Genomic DNA, 17,872 nt, shown 5'->3' with positions numbered 1-17,872 from the left:
CTGATGACACCTGGGTTTTGGCCACTGTGTGACACAGAGTGTTGGACTGGATGGGCCACTGGCCTGATCCAACGTGGCTTCTCTTATGTTCTTAACCTCTTTCTCCTCTTCTATAAGTGGAGCTCTGCTTGTGCAAGAGACAAAAAGAGCAATTTCATTCCCTTCTGTCTATCCTGACTGTTGTGGCTGTTAGTATACACTAGTCCGTCACCCTTGAGAATTAACTCTTGCCAAGATTGGAAATGACTCTAGAGAGGCAAGGAGGGTGAGGAAGATCTTGAACCATCAGATTGCAAGCCATTGATTTGCAAGGGTCCCATCTTAGTAGCTTGCTAAATGTATTGCTTGATTGGCACAGAAGGAGAGTGTTGTGCTCTTTTGGTTTGTACATATTAACTTAACAGCATCTATGAATGAGGGCCAAACTTTTCCAGCCACTTCTGTTTCCATTGAAGAGCAGCTTATTTAAATGATGAACAGCTTATTTAAATGATGAGGTAAGCCTGTGAGCTAGCCCTTTTGTGCAGCAAGGTTGATTTGGTTAGAACAGTGGGTCTCCAGGAACGAGTGTCAGTTTTCACAGATGGCTTGTGAGAAAGGGAGGAGGAGGAACTGGTGAGCTAGGAAAGGGCTGTCTGGGAGGCCAGAGGGCAAATTTGGGTTTGCTTCTGCAGGATGCATGAAGTGGCCAAGAAATACACACCGCTGTTCAGATAGTTTTAGATAATAGCTGTGTTGGTCTGCAGAAGAACAGCAGGATTTGAGTCTAGTGAAGAAGGAGCTCTGACTCTCAGAAGCTCATATCCTGAAACTCTTGTTAGTCCCTAAAGTACCACTGGACTCAAATCCTGCTATCCAGTTGCTCAGTAATGCTAAATCTTAACAAATGTTAAACAAGAAAAAATAAAATTTAAACTTGTTCAGTTTTAACTACTGTAACTCTTCTGTGTTTCATATAAGGCAGGGGGGGGAAGTTAGTGTGGAGTTTCTTGGTAGGTGAGTTTGGAACACGTGCTATTTCAGGGACAACATATTTTATTCTACCATTGCCATGCTATTCTACGAATAGCTTCTAAAGTTATCTAGAAGATTTTTTAACATATATTCCTTAATATGTGCTTTATTGAGATGTAAATACCCCATGTATAATCCATATTACCCACGAGGTACGTACATCTAAATACAGCTCATCATGGTTCGTATACTGCAATAGAACACTGGTCATTTGATCTAGATGTGATGACACATTCAGCTGAACAAACTTCCACAATGTATTGTCGAAGGCTTTCATGGCCGGAGAACGATGGTTGTTGTGGGTTTTCCGGGCTGTATTGCCGTGGTCTTGGCATTGTAGTTCCTGACGTTTCGCCAGCAGCTGTGGCTGGCATCTTCAGAGGTGTAGCACCAAAAGACAGAGATCTCTCAGTGTCACAGTGTGGAAAAGATGTTGGCAGGTCATTTGTATCTACTCAGGAGGGGTGGGGTTGAGCTGAGTCATCCTGTAAGAGTTTTCCCAGGGTGTGGAATGCTAATGGAGGGAGGCTTGACTGTATCCTGAGGAGGTTCTTTTGCATATGGATTGGTACTTGATGTGCTAATCTTCTCTGCAAGGCTATTACTGGAACTTTGGTAAACAGGGATACTCAATCCACAAAACATACTTGTCAGTTTTGATGTTGTATCCCTGTCAATACTCAATCCACAAGACATACTTGTCAGTTTTGATGTATCCCTGTTTACCAAAGTCTTTTACTGGAACTTTACCAAAGTTCCAGTAAAAGACACTATTGCACTTATTAAGCAGATTTTCCCAGAGGATGTAACAGCCTTATTCCATCATTGTCTGACAAACCAGTTACTTCCAATGGGATAACGAATTCTATGAACAGATGGATGGGGTGGCCATGGGGAGCCCTCTCAGCCCAGTTATAGCAAACTTCTACATGGAACATTTTGAAAAAACAGCTCTAGAATCAGCATCCCACAAACCTAGTGTATGGTTCCGGTTTGTGGATGATACATTTATCATTTGGAGCCATGGGGAGGAAGAATTGATGGGGGTTTTGAATCATCTCAACAACATCCACCTGAACATACAATTCACAATGGAGAAAGAAATCGAGGGAAAACTCATTTCTGGATACCTTGGTCATCCGCAAAGCAAACTTTCAGTTAGGTCACAAGGTCTACAGGAAACCAACTCACACTGATCGGTACTTACACAAAAACTCCAATCACCACCCCCGACAGAAAAGAGGCATAATGAAAACATTAGTGGATCGTGCAAGACGGATATGTGAGCCGCACTTTCTCAATGAGGAAATTAATCATCTAAACCATGCACTTCAGGCAAATGGCTACTCCAGAAATGAAATCCGAAGAGCAATCAAACCCAGGATGAATCAAACAACCAATAAAAAACAGTCTCCTACAGGAAAAGTTTTTGCCATATATCAAAGGAATTACTGATCAGATGGGAAAGCTTATGAAAAAGCATAACCTTCAAGCAGTATTCAGACCCACCCGAAAAATACAACAGATGCTACGATCAGTGCCAAGACCACGGCAATACAGCCCGGAAAACCCACAACAACCATCAAACTTCCACAATCATGCAATATCTGTAAAGAAATCTAGGAAGTCCTGGGAGCAACAGAAAGCAATGAAGAAACACTCTACAATCGAGCCACCGTCTCCAGTGGAGTTGCCAGTTTGCTAGGTTAGGTCACTTGTATTTAGTGGCAGTAGCTGTACATCATACTGATGAGCTTTGCCACCTGCACTGAACTTAGAAACTTCTAGAACTAGGATTTAGGTATGAAAACCTCCTTTCTGCAGAATCAAAGCTTTGAGCAATGTGTTCCAGAGATGTTTCTGTTCAATTCTTCTTTGATCTGCACCATCTTCAGAGGATTTTTCTCTCTTGAGAACTAACTTTTCTTCCTTAAAAAATGTTCTATACATTACAGGTGAGCACCAAAAAATAAGAAGAAAAAATTGGGTCAATCTGAATTTTTTTTTTTTTACCAAATCTGAGAAAAATTCAGAATTCCCTCAATTCCTAATTGATTCTCTAATTCAGTTTCGGTATTTCCAAAAAAAAAAAAAAAAGGCCATTGTTTTCTATGGGAAAATCACTCTGGGTGATATCCAGAGGGCTGGAGGGGGCATTTTTCAACCAAATTTGGAGGAAACCTACTCTTGATTGTCCTCTAAAGATCCCCCAAGTTTCATGGACCCCAAGGGCCAATTTTATGAGCCTCCAAAGGAGCCCCCACCCAATCTCCATTATTCCCTAAGGGGAAAATATCTCGGAACTCTCCAGGGGCTGGGGGTAGCATTTTTCCTGCAAACTCCACCAAATTTTAAGGGAACCTACTCCTTACAGTCCTCTAATGATTTCCCAAGTTTTAGGGAAATTGGAGCCTGGGGACCAATTCTATGAGCCCCTGAACAAGGTGCCCCCAGCCACTCCATTGTTTCTTACGGGGGAAAAGTCCAAGCTGACTCGCTTTACAGAAACACTCTGGGGCAAGGCTGCCATGGCCAAGGCCCACCCCTCAGTTCAAGCTGAGCTCATTCCAGAGAAAGGCCAATAGAACCAAGACCCAAAGTGAAGCAAAGGGACCAACTTAACATCAGAAAATTACATCCATTCCACCCAAACCAAACTGAAGCAAGGGACACTGTTGCAACTTAGCCCAACAGAAGCCACCTGAAGCAAGGGTGTCTTTTGCTTGTGGTTGGGTAATGCTGGATTTTACTGATTTTTACAAAATTTAGTAAAATATAGGGATAACTGATTTTTGATTTGGAATACCAGTATTTTGGGAGCCCCATGGCGCAGAGCAATCAGCTGCAGTACTGCAGCCCAAGCTCTGCTCACGACCTGAGTTCGATCCCAGCGGAAGCCAGGTTCAAGTAGCCGGCTCAAAGCTGACTCAGCCTTCCATCCTTCCAAGGTCGGTAAAATGAGTACCCAGTTTCCTGGGGGTAAAGTGTAGAGGACTGGGGAAGGCAATGGCAAACCACCCCGTAAAAAAGTCTGCCAAGAAAACGTCATGATGTAACGTCCCCCTATGGGTCAGTAATGACTCGGTGCTTGCACAGGGGACTACGTTTACCTTTACCTACCTGGATTTTACCAAATCAGCCAAAATTCAATATTTTAATCCAAATTCCTAAACAAACTGGACACCCCTACTGTATGTTAGGCTGAGGTATCTATGGCACTAAAGACCATATTTAAGTACTGCCATCGTCAAACTGAGCTTCCTTCTTCTGATGAACACTGTTGCTGCCTCTTGTGTTTGTGGGAAAGTGTTGGACTAGAATCAGGAAGGCGCCAGGCTGCTGTCTCCACTGTGCTACAGAGGCTTGCTGGATGACTTCAGGCCATCACATACACTCAGCCTAACCTCACAGGGTGGTTGTGTGGATAAAGCAGAGGAGAGGGAAATGAGGTGAGCTGCTTTGGGTCCCCCTTGGGGAGAAAGGTGGGGGTATAAATGAACTAAATAAATTGCTAATACTGTCAGCATTTCCCAACACAAGCCGGCTGTAATTGGGCCTAATTGGGCACTGTGGGAACAAGTCCTCATGGCTTTGGAACCAGTTGCCAGTCCATCTACCTCTGAAAGATACACTGCCTTCCTCAAGTCCCCAGCACCCAACTAACAGTAGCTCCCTGCCCCCAAACAGGCAAAAAACTTTTATGCCTGGAAAGTCATCTTGAAAAAGGGCTAAAACTCAGCAGAACTAGTTTCAGTCCCCAGTAAAATTCTTCAAAAACACTAATGAGCTCGATGCATCGTTGCACTGCACCAACTCAAGTCTTAAAACCCCCTGTTGAAACGGGTTCTGGAAGTCATTTTCTTTTTTTTCAGTTTCAATATATTTTATTAAAAGAAGAGATAAAAAAGAGAAATTAGCAATAAACAGTAAAGAATACATAAAGTAACCAAGATAGACTATATAACAAAGTACTTAAACTAGGCAATACTTCCTCATTACTTGACTTCAAACATTTTGTATTAAGCATTTTATAATCAACATTATGTGATAATTATTCTTAGTTTTTCTTAAGTTCCAGCTACATAATCAAAAAAAGCTTTCCATTTTTCCTGAAATTCTTGGTCTGTTATGCATATAGAAAGTTAATTTAGCCATTGATACATATTCATACAATATGTTCATCCATTCAATCTTATCGGGATAAAATTCTGCCTTCCATTTTGTTGCATATACGACTCTAACTGCAGTCACCATATTTTTAAAAAGTACACTGTGCTCTTTTGTTATATTACTTGGAAAAATAATACATTTTTGGGATTCAATGCAAAACGAAACTTTAATACCTTTTCATCTCATCATGTATTTGTAGCCAATATCTTCTCACCTTCTTACATAGCCATCACATATGACAGAATGTTGCATTCATACATTGACATTTCCAACACCTACCACTGTAATCCCTTTAAAAAACTTTTCTTTTATTATTTTCAGAACAAAGAGGGTTACAAAAGAAGAAAAGGGAATAACAGGGTCAGAGGAACATTAAGATTTTGCACTACAAGAGTTGTAATAATAAAATACAGAGTACACAGAACATACCTTAGTCAGAGTTCATCAATATTATATCTCCTATTCCAACTCCTGTGTGTCTTCTCAAACTAAATACGATCTTTTTCCTACGCAATATTCAATTTCAGATCAACTAAGGGTCAAAACAAGTGGTCTCCCTGTACATTCTAACTGCTATATCTTAGTATGGTCTAATGCTTCTATACAGATCATTTCTATCTAACTTAACTATTTTGCCAAAGTTTCCATATCATGCATTCTACCTCATCACTGTTATTTAACCAATTTCATCTTATCAGAACCTGACCGTATATCCAATCTATTACAATATATCAGTATACCATCCTATTCTGGTTTCTAAAACTAAGACATTTTATGCATTTTTGCTTTGTAAGCAAAATAATTTCCCCATTTCTACCACTGTAATCCTTGTTAGTTTTTGCAATGTATTTAGAGGCATTGTACCATCTAAAAACATTTTGTACACCATTTTGTGTGTTTGCCAATTACTGTATGTAGGGGTCTGCACTAGACCTGTCAAGATAAGAATTATGGAACACACATCGCTTATTCGGCATAAAATACAAGAAATGCCTGACCTCTGGTTAGGCATTTTATTGAACATCAACACCAACTGGATGGTTTCTGCTTCTTGGTTTTATATCAGTTTAAAGCTGATATAAATCAAATGGATGTTTCCAGAATACTTCTACAAGAAGAAGCACGGTTCATTTATAAATTTCAAACTGTTGTGCAGGCTTACTCAGTCTCGGGCTGGGCTTGGTCTCTTCCGGCTTTGATGTTACTGCGTCATCAGGACACAGAAGATTCTTAAGTTCTCTAATTAAAAGGAGCTCAATCTATCCCTTGGCATGTGATGGCTCAAGAGTCTCCTATCAGTAAGGAGATCAGCTCAGGTTGATTTCCCAATCCTACCTGGCAATAAAGCCCAGGAAACAAAACTGGCTCAAGAACCCACAGAAGTGTGTCTCTCAGACAACTGCCATCTTGGATCGACCACCATTCTAGAGGTCATTTTAATTCCTGTTTAATTTTAATTCCTGCCTTAGCCACCAATGAGACAAGCATCTCAGTCTTTACATCTTCCATTGCCTCCAACAAAATTCACTCCATCAGCATCTGTTTCAGAGCTACCGAACCAATCTTTCAGGCTCCCATAATTTGCTCCAGCACCCCTCTCTCCTGTGGCGATTGTGGTTCTTCAACTCTGTTCCAACTAAGACTTCCTTTGATGATATGGGAGCACCTTTTATGTCTTCTCGGGGAGCCACTCCTCTGCAGCTGTACTCTGGACACTACAGCAGCTTCACTGGCATGGACCCCATCGAAGAATTCTTTGGCTTCAGAATCTGGTGAGGTAGATGATCCCATGAACTCATCTCACCCCAAGTCTCTGACCTTTAAACCTTGTCCCTCGCCAGAATGGCAGGGGCACCAGGTCTGTTTCCTGGCGGGATCTGCAGGAGGAAGATCCTGTCTTTGGAATTGTCCACTCAGATTCTCACACACTCGTGTCCCTTCCTACCTGCCTTGCTAAAGGTTACTAAAAAAGCACCAAGGAGGACCTCTACAAGGTTCAGCTATTCAACTAGATTCCCCCCCCCCCAACTACTTGGTTTGAACGCTGCAATTGTTAGATGCATCTTTAGAAAGAAGGAAGCATATTTCAAACTTGGCCTCAACAAACAGGGAAAACCTTCAATTGGATAGAACTGGACAAAGTATATTCTTTTGCAGTCCTTTCCCCAAAAGTTTCTAATTACTTGAAGCATTAGTCACATCTTATGAAAGGTCTTGCCACTCTGACTTCAGAAGAGGTGAAACCAGCCAGCTTAGTCTTCAGGGATGTGGCATTACATGGAGCACATCAGCAGCTGGTCTCAACTAAATTATGGGCTGACTGGAGCAAAGTAGCCATTGGATGTCATGGATGTGTTCAGCCTCACTCCAGTCTTCTGAAATAATAATAACTGTGCTTATATTCTGCTCTTTTAGGCAGATTAGTGCCTCACTCAAAGTGGTGAACAAAGCAGTGTCGTCATTATCCCCACAATATAGCTGGGGAGCTGAAGCTGAGAGGAGCGGCTGACCCAAGACCACCTGCTGAGCTCATGGCAGTAGTGGGATTCAAACCAGTAGAGTACTGATTCACAGCCCAACAACTTAACCACTGTGCTACATGCTGGATTGTGCCACTTTGTATGGAAAACTAAAGATCATTTAAGTCATGCATTAACATTTTGTTCCTTTCTTTAAATATTGTGATTAATTACTATATTAACAAGAAGTTTGTTATATATGTGTGTAAAAGCAGTCAACATTTGTTGCCATATCAAAATACAAAGATCCCCTCTAGAAACAGGAGATCTGTCAAAGTGAAGCCCCACAACTACTTGGTGATTTATTGTGGATGCTGGCAAATGACCCAGACTTATATAGTGAACCCAGTTGAGGTACACATATACACACATGAAGCAGTGAACTAATAATTAGTTCCTGTTAGTAGTGTTTTCATAGAAGAATGAATGGTAGTTGGCTCAGAAGCTCTGCCTTCTCTTTCTTGCTTAATCTAAGATGAGTGAAATTTACAGGCAGAATCTATTGGTATGTTTCTTTTCTAATTTTAAATTTTTATTTGAAAGTAAAGAAAAAAATAAACAACAAAGACCATGGATAAAATAATATAAGCAAGATATATAACAACATACAGAAACAATAAAAACAGTATAACAGCCTGTTATACTACAAAACTATTTTTCCTCTCCATCCCCTTACATACACTCAACATTTATAATCAAAGTTTTTAAATGTTGATTTTACAGTTGGTCTACTTTAATAATAGCTATTCTTAGTTTTTCTTAATTTTCAGCTACGTAATCAAAAAAGTCTTTCCTTTTTCTGAAAGTCTAAGATTGGTCTACTATGTATATGAGAAGCTAATTTGGCCATAGATGCCTAATCATGCAATTTGTTCATCGACTCAGTCACATCTGGGCAAGACTCTGTCTTCCATTTTGCCGCATATACTACTCTCGCTGCCATCACCATATATTTAAAAAGTTCACTGTGTGTTTTTATAATATTACTAGATAAAATACTTAATGACATATTTTTGGGATTCAGCTCAAAGTGAAATTTTAATATCTTTTGCATCTCTTCATGTATTGTGTCTAATATTTTCTTGCCTTCTTCCATGTCCACCACATGTGATAGAATGTTGCATCTGTATATTGACATTTTCAACACCTTCCATGAGGTTTCTTGAAATTGGCCTGATTTTTTTTCTTTCTTCCACGTCTAGATGACGTAGTCAGATATTTCTCCAGCCATTAGTTTCCCTGCAGCTTGAGCTGCCAGCTGCTTCCTTCCTCCTTCACCGCTGCTATCTCTACCCTGGTCTCCAGTGCAACAGAACAAACAGCCAGTTTCAGGTTGCAGCAGTGGGGAGAGGGTGTCACTTTTTCTTTTTTTTTTACCATTCCTACTCTCAAGTTGCTACTGCTAAGTTTGAGTTTGTAGGATGACCTTTTCCAGATAGGGGACCATTCAGAACGCCCTGTTTGGAATAGAAAAGAGTGCTAATGCTATCCTTAGATTCTTTAGAAGAGAAGGCACGGGCTTTATACCTGCGGCCCTGAAACTATTCCAAGCAAAATCATTAGCGCAACTCTTATACGGATCACAAATGGGACTAACTGCTAATGTTAAGATCTTAGAAACGGTTCAATCTAAATTTCTCAGATCTCTAATGCACCTAGATGTACTCCTAATGTCATTTTTAGGCAAGAAGCTGGTTTGCCCAGAGTTGAAATGAAAATCTGGGAATATGTCATCTATTACTGGCTAAGAATTCATCTTGAGCCAAAGGGTTTAATTCCCTTGTTGTTAGCTTCTGACTAGACATGGGGACGATCTGAATTACGATTTCAAAAAAACCCCGATTTTGGCATTTGTGCCATCGTGACTCAGCTAATCGGTTCTGTCCACGGCAACCGATCCAGCAGTCAGGGGTTTGCTTGTTCGGAACTTGATCGGATATATCGGTTTCTGTTTGGAATTGCAGATACTCTGGCGCCAGTAATTTATTCCCGGGGCAACGGAGCAAGGGGAATGAGCTGTGTTTGCCCTCCTTCTGTCACCCTCGAAAAACAAATGGAAGCCCAGCTTTCCTTGATTAGCAGCAAGAGAAAATGAGCAACCTCGCGGGAAACATGGGTAAATAAATAAACACATGAACAATCTATTACAAAGTGTATTCAAAGTGCAAGTGCCTCATAAACAAATAATTATATGAAACACGGAAATCGTAACAGGTTGAACTCCGCAACCAACCGGGTACAATACAATACAAAGTCCTCTTTTTATTCCTTTGGTTTAATCAATCTTTCGTGTTCCTCCGTATTCCTCCAAAAGAAGGTCAGCAGATGTTCATGGAGCCGATAGAGGGAGCTCCACGTCACGCCCAATCTGGGGCCGGCTACACAATACAGATTTCATGCCTACTTCATCAGGAGCATGCACTAATCAATTAAGAGGAATAAGCACAGAGCATACAACCCGGAATAGGCGGCAGTGCTTTCTTTATTGTGTAGCCGGCCCCAGATTGGGCGTGACGTGGAGCTCCCTCTATCGGCTCCATGAACATCTGCTGACCTTCCAAAGGAATAAAAAGAGGACTTTGTATTGTATTGTACCCGGTTGGTTGCTGAGTTCAACCTGTTACGATTTCCGTGTTTCATATAATTCTTTGTTTATGAGGCATTGAGTAATATGAAATATGTATAGCACTTGCACTTTGAATACACTTTGCAATAGACTGTTCATGTGTTTATTTATTTACCCATGTTTCCCGTGAGGTTGCTCATTTTCTCTTGCTGATTTTTTACGGGAACAGCCATTTTACTTGCTCCGTTCCTTGATTAGCAGGCTTCCTTCCAACCACGGAGCAGCAACCCAGGGGAGGGAGGGGGAAGGGGGTGTTCTGAAGCCATGGGCACAAAGGAAAGGCAAAAGGCAGCGCGGGAGGCTGGGAGGCCACCTGCGCCGTTCATCTTTCCCCACGACAAGGGGCGTGTGGGCAAGCCAGCCGCCCCTCGTCCTGGGGAAAGGCAAAAGGCATCGCGGGAGGCTGGGAGGCGGCCCGCGCCATTCGTCTTTCCCCAGGACAAGGGGCGCGCGGGCAAGCCAGCCACACCTTGTCTTGCGGGGCAGGTGAACGGCGTGGGCAGCCGCCGAGCCACTCACGCTGCCACCAGCTCCACAGTGCACCGGGACAGCCAGCTTGCTGGGTGGGTGGGGTGGGTGACCCAGGAGTGGGCACACGCACATGCGTGTGCAAGAACCTGACTACGGTTACCCTGGGCGCTGGCAACCGTAGATCCGGCCCTGGGAATGTCCCCTCCCTAAGGGGAGGCGGCTCGTTGCTGGGTTAAAAACTCCCCCCCTCTAAGTGTGTGTGTGTGTGTGTGTGTGTGAATGTCCCCTCCCTCCCTGAAGGGAGGTGGCTCATCGCTGCCTCCCCCTGCCCGCCGGGTCTGGCGGCCGCTGCCACCAACCACCGTTCCTATATCGCTGGAAACAGCAGGGCGCCTTCCCGCTTTGGCCTTCCCGATTTCGGATCGGAAATGAGACTTGATCGGTTAGAATCGGTGGCCTGGGTTCGGCAGTGGCCCAGATCCATGAACGGCTTAATCGGTATTTTTTTTTTGGATCGTGCCCATCTCTACTTCTGACCCTTATCCTACATGGTGCTCAAAGATAGCTGATAAAATTAAACTGATTGGCTTCGACCCGGTAGCCCTGTTTGATATGGGACTCAACAAAGCAAAAGCTTTAATCACCCAAAGACTAATTAATATAGAGTCCCAAAATGATGTCAATGCTTCCTCTAAGCTATAAGAGCTTTAAAAAAGGACTGAGTTACACCATATCCCCATATCTTTCAGACATTACAAACGAAAGATGTAGATGGGCCTTCTCTAGAGCACGATTTGATCCATTCCCCTCTGCAGTTTTGTATGGGAGGTTCTCCCATCTGCCTTTACAACAGCGTTGTTGTCCCTGTTCAGATAAAGTGGTCAAAAATATCACACACATACCTTCGCACTGCGAATACTATCAAGAAGAAAGGATACAATTAATTATCCCACTACTCTATAGATTTAAACCATTAGAGTATTATATGGATTTCAGTCCTGAAACCCTTTGGGTATATCTTTTAGAGGATAGCCAGCGAACTGTATCTTACGCAGTAGCAAAATTCTGTGTGATAGCACTCAGAAAGCGGTATCATTTGACGAAGGAAACGTCAATTGCTGGGAAGTGAATTAACGAAGTGAGTGAGTTTTTACTGTTAGCAGGTGGCACTAGCCACCTCCTTGGGGGCCTGCTGAGCAAGTCCACTCTGGCTTCAAACTAGGCCGGCAGTTTTGCCCATCTTGTTTATCCTCGCCTGCGTGGCCCTCCTGTGCCGAGAGGTGCCCAGCTTCCTCTGCCTCTTCTACCAGGTCCCAGGGACGCTGCTTAGCCGCACCAAGAGTGCTCCTTCACAGCACCACCACCCAGCTGCATGGTGTGTGATGGCCTGTTCTGGACACGCACCCCGGCACCATGACGACTCAGGGTGTTTGCTGATTAACCCCACCTGTCTTGAGCAACCTGTCCTATTCTTGCCCAAACTAGTTGTGGCCTAACCAGGCCTATTTAAATAACACCCATCACCAAAGACATCACACACCAGGTGAAAAAGTGATTATACCACCACCAGTTGGGTGAACCCCCCCCAAAATCCTGCTTGGCTCCGACTGGCGACCAGCTACTCCTGCGTTGCTCGTTGGGAGGGGGGGTTGGTCTATTGCAGCCTCAAAATGCCTGCTGGGGGAGGGCAGGAAGATTTGGCACTTTGATTCTACAGTCACCAAAGGAAAAGGAGGGCAGCAGAGGTATGGAGAAAAGGAGCATTCCAGCAGTTGCATGACAAGCTGTCTTGCCTGGTGGCCAAGTGCAGATTCAGAGTTGTGAGAGCAGTCAGAAAGAGGGGAGAAAGAACCCTTTGCACACATGCGAATCTCATGCTATGCCATTATTGCAAGTGAATTTACAGTAAGAGGTAAGCTAAAGTAGGTAAGGAGAAGTATTTCAGCTCTTTTAATACAAGATCCTCCAGTTTGTAGGATCTGAGCAAGTCTGTTAAGGACAGGACGTTTTGGAGGTCTTTCATTCATAGGGTCACCATAGGTCAGAGGCGACTTGACGGTACACACAGTGCCGGATCTAGGTGCAGGGGCTCCCAGGGCAAACCTTGCCCGGGTGCTTCGCATGCACGCATGCACGCACGCGCTCCTGGCACTGCGTGATGTCATCACGCAGGGGCGGGAAGCATGCCCGCCTGCGCGGCAAGCTGGCTGCTCCAGCGCCCAGTGAGCCATGGAACTGGTGGTGGCGCAGGCATGCGCTGGGGCAGCTGGCTGGCTTGCTGCGCATGCAGGACCTCCCAGCCCTGTGCTCAGCCACCCACATGGCAAGCCAGCTGCCCCAGCGCACACCCTCACTGCTGCCAGTTCCACGGCTCACCAGTTGCTGGGGTGGCCGGCTTGCTGCGCGGCCGGCTGAGCACAGGGCTAGGAGGCTCTCTGTGTGGTTTGCGTGCCCCACTGCCCTGTGCTGCCCACGCGGCAAGCCGGTTGCCAAAGCGCACGGTGAGCTGCAGAGCTGGTGGCGGCGAGGGCGTGCACTGGGGAAGCTGGCTTGCCGCGCTGGTGGCTGAGTGCAGGGCTGGGAGGTCCTGCGCGCACGGCAAGCCAGCCGCCCCATCGGCAGGGCTGGCGAGGATCTCCCAACCCTGCGCTCAGTCTCCCGGGCAGCTGGTAGCCGTGCCCAGCGCCCCCTCTTTGGCGGAGCCAGGGGCAGGCTACCCTCCTGCCCCCCCGTCGATCTGGCCCTGAGTACACAACACAAGCAACAGTTTATGCATTCTTAAAGTATTGCTTTCAATCGCAATAGCTGATAAGCTCCCAGATGAATCTTCTACTAGAGTTTCAAGTGATCATCAGTTGTATTTAATGTTGCACACAAGCAGGGCAGCACTGATGCCCACCAACCCCTCATGGACTTGCTCTGCACCTTTTAGCACACCTAGGAATCCATATAGGGGAGGTCTCCTGAGGCAGACGAATCAACACAGGAAGGGCTTCCTCAAGGCAGCATTAAGAACCACTGGAGTTACAAAAGTTGTTGCCAGAGCTTGAAAGTGTAGAGTGAAAAGAAAAATGTCTCTGCCATCAGAGCTCCAAGGGTGGAAGTTAACATGCTTTTGGCTGCTTGAAGACGAAGCTTTGACATTTGCTCCCTTTCAATAATTGTCAGGGTCAGGTGGGGCCGTGGGCGCCGGCGGGGTTGGGCTGGCTGTCCTGGCTTTCTCCAAGCGGGTCCGCCTCCTTCCCTGACGTCAGCTGCCATGTCGGCCATGTCACCCAGGCCTGTGGAAGGTGAGGGCTCCTCCCCAAGAGGCCTCAGAATTAGGATAGGCACTGGGCCTGGCTGCCCTGGTCCCCTTGGGATAGCTGATTCTTTACCGCAGAGACAGACTATTCCCCTCGTCACAACTCTCCTCCCCGGCCTGGGTTCTGGAGCCATCCTTTATACCTCCCCTAATCCCCAGTTCCACCCCCGCTCCCAGGACCCTGCCCCCATGGCCAGGCCCACCACCTGAAGCAGAGGTGGCCAGAGGCCAAGGCTCCGCCCCACCCTAAGCTGCTGCCCCAGGTTGGGCTTCCCTCCAACTGGCTGCGTCCCCCTCTCCTGTGTGCCTGCCCAAGCCGCGCCTCCCCCAGCCCAATCGCTGCCCGCCTCCGGTGCAGCAGGGGCCAGCCCGGGCATGGGCTCGGCGTCCCGGGGCAGGGGCATGGCTGGTGCGGCCTCGGGCGGTGCAGGCCAGGCCTGCCACGTCCCAGGGCGCCTGGAGGACATGCTGCAGCGCCGCGCCCACTCCGCGGCGCCATGGCCCGTCGAGCGCCGCCACCACGGCTGCCGCCACAGCCTCGGCAGCCGGGTGCGCCGCGCAGCACCCGCCTCGGCCCCGGGCCCGGCTGCTGATGGGGCTGCCGCCACCGCCGTCTCCGTCGCCATTGCAGCCACCTCCACCGTCACCGCAGCCGCCGTCGCCCCCGCAGCCTTTGGCCCGGCCCCGCTGAGGTGAGTGGGGCTGGGGGAAGGCCCGGGGGGGGCGCTCATCCGAGTGCCACAGGCAGGCTCCGGACAATAATGATCTTAATTTGTTTCTTGAAAGTATACTTTGAGGTGTGTATTTTCAGTTACTGGGGAACTTGTCTCTATAGTGGACAGCAAAGGGCAGTTAAAAGTGGGTGGTCTGACCCTTGGAGAGGAAGCAGATGTATTGCAAACACAGTCTGACTCCAAGCTGGGTCATCTAGTACTCCAAACCCCTTGCACAGTGCAGGAAATTCACAGCTCCCTCCTTCCACCACGTCTCCACTGACCACTGCTCAATGCCCAGAGGAAGGCAAAAAAGAACCCCTCCAGGTCTGCAGGAAAATTCCTTCCTGGCCCCAAAGTGGCAATTGGCATGACCCTGGGCCTATAAGACAGGCCACGAGAGCCACGCACTGGCTTCCTGCCCTCCCTTTCTAGTCTCTGCCTAAGTTCATATTGACTTATAGAATCAGCAGCGCTGCTGACAGATGGCCATCTTGCTTCTGCTTCAAAGCCTCCAAAGAAGAAGAGCCCACCACCTCCCGAGGAAGCCTCTTCCACTGAGGAACTGCTCTAACAGTCAGGAAGTCCTTCCTAATTTTTAGCCCAAAACTCTTTTGGCCCAATCTTCTGGGGCAACAGAAAGCAGCTCTGCCCCATCCTCTCTGTGACAGCCCTTCAAATACTTGAAGAGGGCCATCATGTCACCTCTCAGTCGCTTCCTCTCCAGGCTACACACGCCCAGCTCCTTCACGAGGTTCCCTGCCAGGTGGTTTCAACAAAAATATTGGACAAAAATGTATCGGCCCCCTCCACACACACACATGCGCCATATGAGAAGTTTATTGACAGTATTCTCTCTTACATCTTACATTCTTTTCTTTATTAATCAATAGCAGATCACAACCAAGCATTTCAGCATATACATATTGTAGTGTAGTGTAGTGTATTGTGTTGCCAATGTCATTTAAGATTACTTTGTAGAGTGTTTTGAAGGGCTGTCAACATTTTTCTATTTTCAGAAAGTATTGTCTTGGGTTTTCCATAGAGAGCACTGAAAGCAAGGAGGGCAGGTGCTTAATGCGGAAGTGAGTCCGTTGGCACACGTGTGAGCTCACAGACACATCTTAAACATTTCTTTGTGGATCAGAAAATTGTTTTCCTTCTCTTTTTCAACTCGATCCTTTTCCCACTAATCTGCATCTCTTTTCCATGTTTCGTCCCAAACCTAAATTCAAAATTATTGCAGTACAGACTGGGGGTAAACATTTCCTGGACAGTCCCTGGAAACACTGAACTGTCAAGGGCAATACTGGACTCCTTGCAACCCTATTTCTTCAACCTTTCCTCATAAGATGTCATCTCCAGACCCCTCACCATCTTTGTTGCGCTCCTTTGGACATGTTCTAGCTTGTCAACATCCTTCTTAAACTGCAGTGCCCCAAACAGAACACAAGACTCCAAGTGAGGTCTAGCCAGAGCAGAGGAAAGAGAAACCATCACCTCACATGCAGGGCTGGCGCGCTCATTGAGGCCAGGTAGGTGGTGGCCTCAGGGTGCGGGGTGCCGGTGGGGGCGCCGGAGGAGGTGTGGGGGGGGGCATGCACCACGGAGCTGCAGCCTCCTAGCCCTCCCACCCTCACACGCCCCCTGCCGGGCGCAGCAGCTGTGGGGAGGCATCTGCAGCAGCGCGGGGCAACCGAGCGGGAGAGCTGGGAGGCCATCCGTGCGCCGTCCCAGCCGCCCGCCGCAGTAATTGGGCTGGCGGTGCACGCATGCCCGTGATGACGTCACACGTGATGTCATTACGCAGGCCAGTGTGTGTGTGCGTGCGCATGGGTGTGGGCGCTGGCTCGCCGGCCCACCGGCCGGCAGCAGGCGCCAAAAACCCTGGCACCGCTGCTGCTCACATGATCTGGAAACCATACTTCTGTGGTGCAGCCCAAAATTGCATTTGTCTTTTTATCTACTGCATCATACTGCTGTCTCCTGGTCAGTCTATGATCTGCTAAGATCTACCCTAGATCCTTTTCACACACACTAGTGCCAAGACAAGTCTCCCTCATCCTATAATTATGCATTTGATTTTTAACCTAAATGCAGAGCTTAACATTTGTCTCTGTTGAAATTCATTTTGTTAGTTTTAGCTCAGTTTTCCAGTCTGGCAAGATTATCCTGAATCTTGATTATGTGTTCTACTGGATTAGCTACCCCTCCCAATTTAGTCGCATCTGCTAATTTAATGAGCATCCCCTCTATTCCTTCATCCAAGTTATTTGTAAAGATGTTGATCAACACAGGGCCCAGGACAGATCCCAGAGGCACTCCGCTTGTCACTCCAAGAGGATGAGGAACCATTGACAAGCACTCTAGGTATGATCTGAAAACCTAACAGCAGCAGCATCCAGACTATAGTTGACCAACTGGTCAGCAAGAATATCATGCAGAACTTTATCAAAACCCTCCTACTTATTGTTCAGTGGCTGCACATGGAGAACAAAGTGTAGAGTTGCATATGCAATCCAGGGGGAAATCCAGACTTTTCCTGTATTTGGGTTGTCTGGAATCCATGGTACAAGTTACAGCAGATACAAGGTGAGTAGATCTCTTCATGGTTAACAAAAGCCAAGAAGACTAGAGAGGGGGGAGGGGGGACACAGAGGAGAAAAGACTTTGTGGCCCACCAGTGGTGCCCTGCCCGTTTGTCATTTTAAAACTTAAGACCTGAGAGAGAAGGACTTTTTATTTTCTCTCTTGCTGCTGAAAATTACATCTCCCCAATGTTCCTTTTGTAGATATTTAATGCGTTAAGTAAAAGCTAACTTTCCCCAACCTCTTTCACATTGTGGTTTTATTGTGCGGAAGCTGCTCATGACTTCCAAGGAAAGCATCTCAGAAACTGGGCCTGAGGCTTGTAGAGGTGAGGCTGAGGGGGTGGTACTCTTTTAACCTCTCCTGCTGAAAGCACAAAAGCGGCTGAAGGCTGGAGGAGGAGGGAGCAGTTCTTCGTGGAGGTCTGGTGTACAATTTCCCTTGTGGGTTGAACAGGGGACCCGCC

The sequence above is a fragment of the Eublepharis macularius genome, chromosome 11 (genome assembly GCF_028583425.1).
Source record: "Eublepharis macularius isolate TG4126 chromosome 11, MPM_Emac_v1.0, whole genome shotgun sequence".
NCBI classification, from domain to species: domain Eukaryota; kingdom Metazoa; phylum Chordata; class Lepidosauria; order Squamata; family Eublepharidae; genus Eublepharis; species Eublepharis macularius.
This window is presented reverse-complemented; position numbering follows the sequence as displayed.